We start from the raw sequence: 13,468 nt of genomic DNA, 5'->3' as shown, positions 1-13,468 counted from the left end.
ATTGAGCAAGCACACCCATCCCTGAAGTTTGATAGATTTTTATCCTCAATACAAGAATACTGTGTCTCCACATTTCTCCATTGTCAGGGGTTCAATCTCACAGTCTTTCCCTGTTGGCTAATTTGAAAGAATTGATGCAAAGGAAGAAGAGAGAGAGTTGGCCAAAGAGGGGGAAGGGCTCAGCCACCCTTAGCCATCAGATTCAGGGAATTCATCAGGACTTTTTCATAAACAAAAGTCTTACAGGTTATTGGGGGTGTAATGGGGCAGGGGAGATGGAAGAATTAGAAGCCCTTGTCATAAGACAAAAGTTTTACAAGATTTGAAAGAAAAGACTAATATTTAATGTTTCTTACAGAGGGAGAGGAGCTTTAGAGAAAGAGTAAGGAAACCCAAAATGTTGGGGAAGCCCAAAGTATTAGAGAAAGCATGCTTAGAAAAGCAAAGGGGAGGGGAGCTGGAGAGATGACTCAGCAATTAAGAAGACTTGCTGTTCTTCCAGAGGACGCAGGTTCAATTCCTGGCACCCACATGGCAGCTAACCACCATCTGTAACTCCAGTTCCAGGGAATCTGACACCCTCTTCCGGCCTCTGTGGGGCATTGCATACACATGGTTAACTTACATACATGCAAGCAAATCACTCATACATATAAAATAAAAATAATAAATAAATATTAGGAAAAAAAGAAATGAGAGAAAAGAAGTTACACTTTTCTGAAGAATTTAGAACAGTGGACAGACAGGAAGCAGTAGGTCTGGGGCCCTATAAGCCTTTGCACTGGGGCAAGAATTCTGGGATGGAAAAGCACATGATCTCATTAAAGAACTAATTATTCTGCCTATCTCTTTAGCATGGCTTAAGGCGAGACTGCCTTCCTGGGGATGGTCCTGTGGCCAAGTGATTTACCTGGCCCAGCTGGAACGTTAGGTCTCCACCCAGGCCGGAGATTCTATTCTCTTGAGCAAAATGAGTTTTCTCTTTATTTCTGCTATAGCATAAAGATTTTGTACTTGGAGGTTTATGCTGCCCAGGCTGGCCTTAAACTCCTCAGCTCAAACCAATCCTCCAGCCTCAGTTTCCAGAGTAGCTGGGACTATAGCAACATGCCACAATGGTAAGCAGTGATTTTTGTTCCTTGGCCCAAGAGCAAAGAAAGCATCTTAAGGTATCAGAGGACCCTACGTAATGGGAGAAAATATGGGCCAGCAACATTGATGGGGAAGTTGAAAAAAATCGGTGGCAGAAAGAGATCAATGCTGTGCTAAGCTAGCTTCCTCCCACCTCCTTTTTTATTTGTTTGTTTTTTGGTTTTTGGTTTTTGAGACAGGGTAGCCCCAGGTGGCCTGGAACCTACTTTATGGACAGCTGGCCTTGATTTCACAAGGTTTGCCTGCCTCTGCCTCCCAAGTGCTGGGATCAAAGGTGTGCACTACAACACCCAGCCTCCCCCCACCCCCTTCAGAATTCAAGGGGAGGGGTTGCTGCCCAATTCTAAGGAGGGTCTTCCCACCTCAATCAGCCTAATCTAGATAATCCCTCAGAGACAAACCCAGAGGCTCACCTGTGATAATCTAGGTAAATCCTCATAGGTATGCCCAGAGTCCTGCCTCTTTAGTTGAGTCTAGATCTTAAACTGACAATAGTAACCATCACAGAGGAGATATGGGGAGCCTAAAGGCAGCTCACAGAGACCAAGGAGAGAGGAAAGTGGTGCAGCCAAGAGAAACAAAGGTCATCGAAAGGAATGCAAAAACTAGACTTCTGAATCCCAGGGCTGGTTAAAGGACACTGCAATCGTGGGAGGAAGGTGACAGAAAGGACCTTTGACATCACTAGTCAGTTTCAGTGGAAGAGAAAGCTAAGATGCACAGCCGGACCTGGGTGGGGGTAGTGGAGTCAGTGGCATGATCTAAATCTGATGGAATTTTCTAAGGTTTTTCCTCCAGTCTGCTTCCTTCTGCTTTGTAGCTGTTTTAAGAGGCTAGAGGTATAGTTCAGAAGTAGAGCGTGTGTTTTGCATGGGCAAGGCCTTGTGTTCTACCCCCAGCACCAAATAAACACCTAAAAGAACATGATTGACCCAGATTACTAAAACTATTCACTATTTTTATTTTATGTGTATGAGCATATTGCCTGCATGTATGTCAGTGCACCCGTGTTGTGCAGTGCCCTCAGAGATCAGAAGAAGATGTCAGATTCCCCTGGAATTGGAGTTACAGACAGTTGTTCACCACCACGTGGGTGCTGGGAATTGAACCCGGGTCTTCTGTAAGAACAGCCAGTGCTTTTAACTGCTGAGCCATCTATCCCAGCCCCGATCCAGATTTTAGTCAGGCAAATCTCCCTCAGAGATACTTTTGTCCCCACCCTTCTTTCTGGTTTTTGTTCCAGAGTCTTTGTTCCCACTGATAACATGAGCTCTCACAGAGACTGAACCTCATCCTCCTTTTTCTTTGATGTCCTCATGCCACATCCATGTCAGAAACACTATGACTTACAGAAAGCTCATGCCGTGGGGTGAAAATGCAGACGCAAACGGAATACCTCCTCCTCACAAGCACAGCGATTCATCACTCTGTGCTACAGCTGGGGAAACTGAGGTCCTCTCTGTGGAATGAAGGGCTTCTGGCCTGTGTCTTGGGGAGTCAAGCCTTCCTCCTGGCCAAAGGAGACTGTAAGATGGAATAAGCAAGGAAGTACTTTGTGCTTCTAAGAAATGGGGCAGATAGGCATAGCAGGAGGCAGAGAGGAGATCGGTTTATGAGATAATGTCATCCACTGTCCTCAGCCCTGGCTCCCTGCCACTAGCTAGCTCCATGTCACAGAGAGACCATTAGGACAGAGAGTGCCAACAGCCAGCCAATCAGATAAGGACTGCAGACCTAAGGGGAAGGACAGGAGTGGAAATGACTACTGTGAAACCCCAGGGGTGCAGGGTGTGTGTGTGCAGGACTGCAGACCTAAGGGGAAGGACAGGAGTGGAAATGACTACTGTGAAATCCCAGGGGTGCAGGGTGTGTGTGTGCGTGTGTGTGTGTGTGTGTGTGTGTGCGTGTGGTGTGTGTGTGTGTGTGTGTGTGTGTGTGTGTGTGTTTGTAGGAGACCCTGTGTGTTCATATGGACCCAAAGAAAATACTGGGGGTAGGGAGAGAGCAGTGCTGATTTGTGTGAAAGCTTCATCTTCCTTCTGTGACGTGACTCTTAAGTATCCTGAAAATAAAGTCCATACAAACATTGGTTTTTCTATAGGTCCACATACTGATACTTTTACCTAAGTATGTATACAACCTAAATCAATGTGAGTGATCCATGTGCTCATGTATAACAGTACTGGTGCACACACATGCACAACAGAAGCATCGACCGATGGAGGCTGGCACAGATCTGGGTATACGTAGATATGTTAAGGTGGGGAAGAGAAGGACTGTGAGTTGAGCTTTGTGCCAGCCATGCCTTGACAATGTTTGGTCTGGAGAAGTCAGGTGAGCACAAGAGCACATGTTCCTGCTGGCAGGCCTCTAACTGCCCCATGACATCTGCTATAATGCCACTAGCCAGCTTTCCTCATAGTCCCTGGCTGCTGATGAAGGAAGAAGCTGAGCCCCATTAGCCATTGTCGGGTTCATAGACTCAGAGCTTTGCTCCAAGGAGGGAGTAAGAGATGAGGGAGTCCCGATGGGCTGGCTCAGCCATTCCTCATAGTCCCTGGCTGCTGATGAAGGAAGAAGCTGAGCCCCATTAGCCGTTGTCGGGTTCATAGACTCAGAGCTTTGCTCCAAGGAGGGAGTAAGGATGAGGGAGTCCCGATGGGCTGGCTCAGCCGTGCAAAGGCGAGGGCTACTGGGTAGCTGAACCCCTGGAAGCTGTGCTTCTGCCTGTCCCTAACCACTGCCCTATCATTCTCTTTTTTCTTTAACGATGTCTTTCTACTTTATAATTATGTGTATGTGTGCATTGGTATATACCTGTGAATGCAGGTACCCATCAGACCCCCACTGGAGCTGGAGTTACAAATGGTTGTGAGCCTTTTATGGGTGCTGGGAAGGGAATTCAGGTCCTCTGCAAGAGCAGTATGTGCTCTTAACTGCAACCCCCAAAGCCTCTCTTTCAGACCTTTGATTGATCAGACTTTGGACTCAGAGCTCACGTTCTTTGAGGACCACATATTCTTGCCCACTCCCGTTTCTTTCTTTCTTTCTTTCTTTCTTTTTTTTTTTTCGGTCTTTTCGAGACAGGGTCTCTCTGTAGCCCCAGCTGGCCTGAAACTCACTATGCAGACCAGGCTAGCCTCAAACTCATGGAGATCTGCCTGCCTCTGCCTCCCAAGTGCTGGAATTAAAGGCACTACCACGCCCAGCCCACCCACTCCCATTTCTATCTCAAATTTAATTCTCTGCTTCAAACAAACTAGCCTGCTCATCATCTCCTGGATATAGCTGGAGTTCCTGCCCTACAGCTTGGCTTGCTCAATACTTTGCTCTAGAAGACGTCTGTCTATCCTCATCCCTATTCCAAACAGCAGTCCCTTTCCTCTGGGAAGCCTTCCCAGACAGAGAGCAGGCCCTCCCTCTTCAATCTCCTGGTTCTGGGATATACAGCTCCACATTGCTGTCTGCAGCAGCCTTAGGAATTTCTTTTCAGAGACTTCTACTCAGGTGATGCCAGGATTGACTGTGCCACAGAAAAGAACTTGAAGAGGAACCAATAGGAAGCAGAGTTGGAGTTTATTAGGAAGAGAATTGTTGTGGTGATGGTGATGATGGTTTAGTTTTTAATAGATTTAAGCACAGGGGTTAACAGAAACAGAGGCACTCAGTTAAAGGTAAGATATACCAGGTGTGCATATGGGTTTCTCAAAGGGATATAAGCTGAGAGGGTAAAATCCTAGGTCACCAGGGTGACAGGAAAAGTTAAGCTATTTTCACCATAAATAAAAATTTGTGGTCCTGTTTATGAAAGCCCCAGGAAATATCTAGGAAAGGAGGAAAGCCATGTACACTCAGGCCTCAAGCACCATTCATTGCTATTTTAGCATTTTTATTTGAAAATACTTTTTGTTGCGTTTTTGTTTTTGTTTTGAAATAAGGTTTCACTATGTAGCTCTGGCTGGCCTAGAACTCACTGTGTAGACCAATTTGGCCTCGAACTTGCATTTATCCTCCCTGTCTCTGCTTCCTAAGTGCTGAGATTATAGACATGCACCACCACATCTAGCTGAAAACATCTCTAAATAGAAGGAATATTGCTCTATATGGGTAACCTTTTCAGCTTATGAGAGACAGAACAAGGGGCATTTTTCTCTTTCCATGTCCCCTTTAATTTCCCTTGTCTTCTGTGAGGTCCAAGCTCCAATGCCAGGAGAGGAAGGCTTCCTGTCACCGTAGTGACCTAGGATTTTACCCTCTCAGCTTACAGCTTAGGCATCCCTTTGAGAAACCCACACGCACAGGAGGCTGGAAGGCTCAAGAGATTGAGAGGAGCCATTGGCAGATAAGACATACTTTATTCACCAGCACAAATGCCCCAAGGCAGGCAGCTGCTGGTACACATAGACTGTATACAGCCAGGCACAGGCAGACACATAAACCAGGACATAGGCCATATGACGATAGGCACACAGACCTACAGGCAATCACACACCAGCAGACTGTGGGAGGTAGAGACTCAGGCTTCTGACCTCAAGGCCATATTTATACAGAATCACACAAAAGTGGCACTTTGTCAAAAGTAGTTGTAGAACAGGTAATATTACTGTTTACTTTGGGAGTATCGGCGTATCGGCCATTTTGTGCTGACTCATAGCCCTCCAGATGTCTAGCATTAGCTATCTTGGTTCATGTCAGATATTCATATCAGTGCCATGCTGTCTAAACAAACTAACCCTCATGGCCTTCTGTTCCCTACGCCTGCCTCAGTGCTTACGTGACTCTTACCACCATCCATCTGGGCTCACATAAAACTGGTTCTCTTGGGCACACACCCACCTCCTGAACTCAGTTTCCTGATCACTTATCTGCTGTGACCAATCAGAGGCCCTGCTGATGCTGTCTTCTTAGACCTAGAAAGTATTGTCTGTTTCAACTGGTTGCCCTCAGATTTGGTATGATTCCTATAAGATATTTTATTTATTTATTTATTTATTTTTGTCTTTTTGAGACAGGGTCTCCCTGTAGTTCCAGCTGTCCTGAAACTCACTTTGTAGACCAGGCTGGCTTTGAACTCGTAGAAATCTGCCTGCTTCTACCTCCCGTGTATAATTTTATAAAATAAATATAAAATGTGCCAGGTGTGGCTGGACTTGAACTCATAGAGATCCACCAGCCTCTGCCTCCTGAGTGCTGGGACTACAGGCATGCGCCACTATGCCCAGCAAGTTATTTATTATTTTTAATGTGTGTGTATGTGTGTTTTGCATGTATGTAAGTGTGAGGGTGTGAGGGTGTTGTGTAATGCCTGCAGAGGCCAAAAGATGGTGTCAGATCCTTGGAATTGGAGTTACAGATGGTTGTTAGCCACCATGTGGGTGCTGGGAACCAAACCTGTGTCCTCTGCAAGAGCAACCAGTGTTCTTAACCATTGAGCCCTCTCTCCAGACCTGGTACCATCCCTTTAAAGTGCTGTGTAGGCATGCTAAAATAATCACATAAAACACCTCCCCAACCACATATGCCTGTGGCCAATTTATAACTCTTGACCGCAATAAAAAAAAATCTGCTGCATTTGACTTTCTTTCGGGTTCAAATCAGCACTTGTCACGTCTTTACTGAAGGCATTAGGCCGCCTTGGCAGTCTTCCCCAAGAAGTCCTGCTTTGGTTCTTTGGATCACTTCTTTCATTTTCTTTTTGGTTTACGAAGATTCCACCCTCCTGGGAATGGATGGGTATTAATTTGAGACCCAAGGCCCTGTGCTGTGTCCATGGTTATGTATTACAGCAAGCGCCAAAGATTAGTGGGCTGGTCTGGAACTGATTTGAACAGCTGCCCCTCTTTCCTCTGGTGTCCTAGTTGATTTCTCTACTAACACCTAATCCGGAGGTTTTGCTTGGGTACAAAAGCATACTCTTTGCCAATACTCTTGTCCCAGGCTTAACAAACAGCACTCACTGAATATGAAGTTTCTGATTCCGAAATACGGGTTTTCCTTGGAGTAAGCCAAGAATGTTTGCTCAGGATCTGACCTACAAACCTTTGGGGTTGATAAGAACGGGGTTCAGGCTGGCCAAGAGTCATAGCTTTGTATTTGAACAGGCATGCCAGGCAGGAGGGATCCTACCTTAGGGAATGCCCATTGTTCCAGCCAATCAAGGGGCAGACTGGAAGACCAAGGGGGCTCTGAGAAGCTCAGAAGTCCCACTCTGAGCAGTTTCTGAGGACTTCACAAACAAGACCACAACCTCAACATCTATTGTATTCATCTTGGCTTCTTGTTTGACATCACCTTTTCCTTCACACTGACCCCACTGCTGATGGCCTGCTCTGGCTAGGGTAGGTCTCCCACCATGGCCAAACCAACATCCGCCAACTAGCTCTGAGCTCAGCCTGACTCTCTTCCCTCATTGTGATGAGCACACAAGTGCTTTCTCCTTTCCTAACTCATATTTTCCCTGGAAGCTGGCATGGTGCCTGCCAATCCAGCCTCCTACATGCTGCCTGGGGCAGAACATAAAGGAAAAGGTAAGGAAAAAGTCAACACTCTTAGGTGTGGGTAGAGCTCAGTGTAGAGGACTTCGTCAGCATGAACAAACCCTGTGTTCTGTCCCCAGTACCAATAAATAAATAAAACCAATGCACTCCATCTTAATTATAAACTTCTCTGGTCAAAAGTTGAGTGAAGAGCTGGGGACACAACTCAACTGGTAGAGTTGCTTGCCTAGTATGTAGAAGTCCTGGGTTCAATCTCTAGCATCAAAAAGACTGGGTATGGCATCACACATACCTTTAATCCTAGCACTCAGGAGGTGGAGGCTAAAGGATCAGAAGTTCAAAGTTATCCTTGGCTCAGAGAGAATTTGAGGCTCTTGTGCTATTTGACCCTGTTTCAAAAAAAAAATGTTGAGTAGAAGAATCCAAGTGTAGAGGCCATCTTTGGCTACATATCAAAATCAAGGCCAGCCTGGTCTATATAACAACTAGTCTCAAAACAAAAATAATAATAATAATAATTGAGTAGATGAATAAATTAATGAAACTGTCACTATTTAACGTGACTAAAATCTCAAGTCCTTTATATTCTCATAGTAGTACTATAATGGGTTGCAAAAATAGCTCATGTATTTTTAAGATTTATTTATTTGTATGTGTGTCTGTGTGAGTATATGGTCACATGTGTATGCAAGTACATACTTGTGCATGTGCAGAGGACAGAAGAGGGTATCACATGCTCCACAGCTAGAGTTATAGGTATTTGTGTGATGCCTAGCTTCTTACGTGGATGCTGGGATCCAAATTCCAGTCCTCAGGACTGAGCAGCAAGCATTCTTAACTGCTGGGCCATCTCTCCAGCCCTTATATGTTTTTCGTTTTTATCTTTTTTCTTGCAGCATTGGATATAAAACCATGGGCTAGGTCATAGCTGTTTGTTGTGTTGTTTGTTTTTGAGGCAGGATCTCACTATGTAGACCAGGCTGGCCTCAAACTCACAGAGATCTACCTGCCTCTTCCTTCCAAGCATTGGGATTAAAGGTGTTCACTACAATAGCCAGTTATGACACAGTTTCTTAAACTGTGGATGTTGCTGAATTTGGGAAAGTCACCAAAAACTCTGGCAGCAATAAAAGGTTTCTGAATATTCAAAGACCAAAACTCAGTTAAAAACCAATCTCTTAGTGAATCTGAGGTATTTCTGGCAGCACTTGCTGGGGTTGCATTGAGTGATGTTATGGCAGCCATGGTGCTTAACTCAGTTATGGGCATTTTACACTACACATACCATCACGAAACACCAGCCAATGTTGTCTGAAATACCTCTGCTCAGATTGGAGGCTATTGTTTATTATGAACTGCAGTGCTTTATATACAATTTTCTGCTTTTATTGAAACATAATGGCTTAACAAAAAATAAAATTCTTCAGAATTTAAGTATCAAATTAGTGTATCTTTGAATTGTATTGTGTTAGAATGTCTGATTTCAAAACCTGCTATTTGAGTTGCTTGTTTGAGCTTCTTTAAAAACATTGTTCACTGGTCCTGTCAGTGAGCTGGAGGATGGTCTGCGCAGGAACAGAAATGTATAGAAGCAGCTGGCAGAGAGGACATGGGTGTGGAAGCCACCAGCAGAACCAGGCATGCAGACAGTTTGATTCTAGTGAGAGATACACACGCACACATACACAAGAAGAATGATTAGGAACTGAAGCCCTTTGCACAACTGTATATCAGCAGGTGTGTCACAGGGGCACCAAAGAGCCCTCAGGATTCTAGCCACCATGATGCTGAGTCCCCATCAACCTCATCCAGCACAGCTAGAGATTCTTGTGTGCCAGATCTACCAGGGTTTTACTTCAACCCTGAAAAGAACCACTATTTCCTCTTGCTCCCTGGTCATAACAACTGCAACCCCCTCACAAAGGAAAGCATCTAGTATAAGAAAATGGAGAGTAGAAGACTGCAGCTGCTGGACCAAGAGGACAAGCAGAAAAAGAAAGTAACCAGAATGGGATTTAACATGTCTTCTGTTCCACAAAAAAAAAACCAAAAAACAGCTGGGTTTTCTCAACATCACCGGTTATTGCCATTTATCCCATGAGCTGCAAGTGAGCTGCATGGAGAGGAAAAAGTTAAGATTCAGAGCTCAGATCCTTCTGCTTTGTCAAGTGACTGGTTTAACTTCATTCTGGCAGATACCAGCAGTGACCGCCTGTTCACAGTGAATGATGTCAAAATTGGAGGCACCAAGTACAGCATCATCGACCTGCAGGGACTGAAAGCCCCACGTTCAAGGTGCACATGTATGAACACTTGTACTTTACCAACAGGAAGGTGAACTCTGTGTGCTGGGCCTCACTCAATCACTTGGATTCCCACATTCTACTGTGCCTCACAGGCCTTGCAGAGACACCAGGCTGTGCCACTCTGCAGTTTCCAGATCCCTGGTGCCTGGTCCTGTGCCTGGTCCCTAAACATCCAGGCAAGTAACTGCTTCAGTACAGGTTTGTCTCAGCGGGTCCTGCTGACCAACGTGGTGACAGAACACCGGCAGTCATATGGGACCAACACTGATGTCTTGGCCCAGCAGTTTGTTATCTCGACCCCTTTGCAGTTTAATGGCTGTCGTTCTGGAGAGATCTTTGTCATTGACTTGCGTTCTCCAAGTCAAGGCAGGAGATGGAAGGCCGCCTGTCTGTTTCACCACACAGCAGTGACCTCTGTGCGGATCCTCCAGGAAGAGCACTATGTGATGGCCTCAGACATGGCTGGAAAGATCAAGCTGTGGGACTTGAGTACCATTCAGTGTGTGAGACAGTATGAAGGTCATGTGAATGAATATGCCTACCTGCCCCTGCATGTGCATGAGGAGGAAGGAATCCTGGTGGCAGTGGGCCAGGATTGCTACACAAGAATCTGGAGCCTCCATTATGCCCACCTGCTCAGAACCATACTGTGCTGGATAGCTTTAGTGTCAACTTGACACACCTGGGTTAAGGGAGCCTCAATCGGGAAATTGCCTCTATTGGACTGGCCTGTGGCCATGTCTGAAGGGCATCTTCTTGATGAGTGATGTGGGAGGGCCCAGCCCACTGTGGGTGGTGCCACCCCTGGGCAGGTGGGCCTGTGTTGCATAAGAAAGCAGGCTGAGCAAGGGCCAAGGGAGCAAGCCAGTAAGCAGCATTCCTCCATGGCCTGTGTTCCAGCTCCTGCCTCCAGGTTCCTGCCCTGAGTTCCTACCTTGGGCTCCCTGATGAACTGCAACCTGGGAGATGTAAGACAAATAAACCCTTTCCTCCCCAAGTTGGTATTGGTCAGAGTATTTTGTCACAGCAATGAAGAACAAACTAGGACACATACCTTCCCTGTACCCTACCTCCAAAGCCAACATTCCTAGTGTAGCCTTCTCCTCTCGGTTCGGGGGCCTCGGAGGAGCCCCAGGACTGCTCATAGCTGTCCGGCAGGACCTTTACTGTTTCTCTTACAGCTAGTTTTGTATAGGCAATCTGGAGGAGGGGGTGGGAGCTTGTTTCAGTTTTAAGCGGTGCTTGATGAATAGGCTGCTGGGGACAGAGTGCAAAGAGGTTTACACGAAATAACTGCAATAAAGTTACTGCAGTTAAGCTGTGTGCTCAGAGAGCTTGGAAGTCCTTTTCATAAAAGGTACTTCCTTTTCCTGTTGAGTTCCTTAGACATTTTTCTCCTTGATTAACAAGGAGATTTCTATGGGGTAGAAATTGGCAAAAACTAAACTAAAGCTGCTGCTTTCACCAGAAAAAGCCAAGCAGTGAGACCACCTGAGTGCTCAGTGCTGCGTCCCAAGAGAAAGGCAGCTGGGCTGTAGAGGAAAAGGCATGGTCTTGAATCCATCAAGCTTGTCCTTCTTAGACATTACCAGTGGACCTCTGGGATTCTCCTTCTTTTACTGTGCACAGGCCTTTCTTGAGGGTAAGGGACAGAAGCTTGTTTCTGTTATAGTAACCTGAATGTCAGTTCAATATCAGTTCTAAAGGCCCAAGGTCAAAAACTTGGCTTTGGATTTTTTGTAATTTTGGAGCTATAATTCATGTAATATTTATGTAAAATGTTAAAAGTCTTCTTTCTACCAATGAATAAAGCAGAAAGAACCATTGTGTGGCAAAAAACCCCAAACATTGTTAAAGGCTGACAAGATGGCTCAGTGGTCAAGAGCACAGTCTTCTCTTGCAGAGGACCTGGGTTTGATTGCCAGCACCCACATGGTGGCTAACAACCATCCATAATTCCAGCTCCAGGGGAATCTGATGCCCTATTCTGACCACCATCAATATTTTACGACACAGGTGTACTTACATACATGCAGGTAATACACTCATACTCATAAAATAAAAAATTAAATAAGATAACGTCATTAAATAAATTTGGACTTGGGATTAGGGCAGAATTTCCAACAGTTTCTAAGATGGCCCTAAATATACTTCTGACATTTTATATTATGTATTTATGCAAAGTGATATTCTCAGCATTGACAGTTATAAAATCAAAATATCAATCAACTCTGGAAACTGTTGAAGATGTTCCCCATCTTGCAGTATCATATATTCAGCCAAGATTTAATTTTTATATAAAAATAAAACATATCCATGTCATTAGTATGCAAATTTTCTTTTGTCTTTAATAAGTGGCAAAATCGTATGTACTCCAAAGAATTGGTTTTTTGTTTTTTTAATATTTATTATTTTTGTTTCATGTGTATTGAGTGTATTGCCTGCATGTATGTATGTGTACCCATGTCGTGCAATGCCCAAAGAGGTCTGAAGAGGGCGTCAGATCCCTGAAACTGAAGTTTGAAACAATTGGTAGCCACCACAGGTCCTCTTCAAGAGCAGTCAGTGCTCTTAACCAATGAACCATCTCTCCAGGCCCCAAAGAGTTGTTTTAAAATAAATTCTTTAATGATTTATTTTCAGAAAATGTTGATTTGTATTATCTATCTTATATACTTATATATCTAGGACATGTATAAAAGTTTAAGAAAGCACTGCACTAAGCAAGCAGTCTACCAATGAGCTACACCCCAGGTCCTACAAAGTATTTTCATGTGAATTGTCATTTGATCCTCACATTCCTGTAAAGGGAGGAAAGTTGACATGTCTATTCCCAGTGAACAATAACGAAATAAGTGCTTTGGAGGAGTCGACTGATTTCCTCAAGGTCATGCAGTTCATAAATGACACTATGAGAAGCCAAACTCAGCCTCCATGTCCTAGATGGGAAGACATTCTTTGAGGGATCTATTGTTAGGGAAAGAGGAATGGCAGAGTTTCTTTTCTCCAGACAGGGCAGTGTAATTCGAGGGTCGCCCCCTGGTGTCTGTAAAATCCAGAATACGAGAGTCGCCATCTCGTGTCTGGTCTCGGGTTAGTAATCCCAAGTGAGGAAGTCCAGGTTTGAGTCCTGGCACCTAGGTAAAAGTCCAGGTAACCAGCCCTGGCCCTAGGGTCCGAGTGTCTCGGCCCTAAGAAGGAAGCCCGCCATCAAATCTGGCGCCTGAGGAGGAAAAACAAGTGGACGCCATTTGGAAGAATCACGAGCAGTCTCGGGATCCTGAAAGTGAGAGTGGTGAGTGCAGCGCGTGTCTGAGTGAAAGAAGGACCGGTCTGCACGAATGTGATTCAATGTGGCGCTCGTGCTTGATAGCTGTGCTAATTGTCTTACTGGGGGGGGGGGCTTGTTTTGTATTTTTCTCTACACTATTTTAACCTTCCTTTCCTCCTTTTTCCTTCCTTTTATTCTCGGTCTAAGTAGACAAGACCCTTTATCTGTATCTCCTACCCCTC

The 13,468-nt window shown here is 45.0% G+C and overlaps 1 pseudogene; it reads left to right on the top strand.

Annotated features, from left to right (window-relative positions):
- The first annotated feature begins 9,579 nt into the window (after nt 1-9,579).
- Nucleotides 9,580-11,140, top strand: LOC103745901 (annotated as a pseudogene).
- The last annotated feature ends 2,328 nt before the right edge of the window (nt 11,141-13,468 follow it).

This window comes from Nannospalax galili, unplaced genomic scaffold, assembly GCF_000622305.1.
Source record: "Nannospalax galili isolate Female #2095 unplaced genomic scaffold, S.galili_v1.0 scaffold1104, whole genome shotgun sequence".
NCBI lineage: Eukaryota > Metazoa > Chordata > Mammalia > Rodentia > Spalacidae > Nannospalax > Nannospalax galili.
The sequence above is the reverse complement of the archived record's forward strand: the minus strand, read 5'-3'. Positions and strand labels throughout refer to the sequence as shown.